Here is a 573-nt window from a genome sequence, read left to right as displayed (position 1 = left end):
GATTCCAAAAACGTCGACTGCTGACATTTTCCTTTTGACCAGTGTCTCTTGAGTTTAGTTGAGCTGTCTCCAAGGGAAGGTGCCGTGTTCTGTAGAACTCCTGAGTGGATTATGTTTTCCTTTCTGGAAATCCTGGGTACCTTGGAAAAAACGTCTCTTGGTGTCTTATCTGGGTTGAAATTCCTTGTGCCCGCCCTCAAGTCTCCCTTTCGCCCAGGAGCACGCCGGAAATGCTGGGTACCTTGGAAAAGCACCTTTTGGTCTCTTATCTGGGCTGGAATTCCTTGTGCCCGCCCTCAAGTCTCCCTTCCGCCCAGGATTTCTCTTTATTTTCATTTCAGTTCAGATTTGTCAATGGAAAAATCTTTATTTTCTTCTTTGGCAGTTTTCTTGTGCCTAAGATACCCCAACTGTCTTAATAAAAGCTTTTACCTAAAATACTTCAGTTTAGGGGTTCTGAATAAATGTGAGTGCCCTGACATTATCTGTTTTAAAATACTGTGGGGTGTCTAGGCCATAGCATTGGAACCTAAGAGCAATGAGGATTATAAACCCCCCCCAAAAAAAAACACA

Source organism: Elephantulus edwardii, unplaced genomic scaffold (assembly GCF_000299155.1).
Source record: "Elephantulus edwardii isolate Elephantulus edwardi_28Jun2011 unplaced genomic scaffold, EleEdw1.0 scaffold00008, whole genome shotgun sequence".
NCBI classification, from domain to species: domain Eukaryota; kingdom Metazoa; phylum Chordata; class Mammalia; order Macroscelidea; family Macroscelididae; genus Elephantulus; species Elephantulus edwardii.
The sequence above is the reverse complement of the archived record's forward strand: the minus strand, read 5'-3'. Positions refer to the sequence as shown.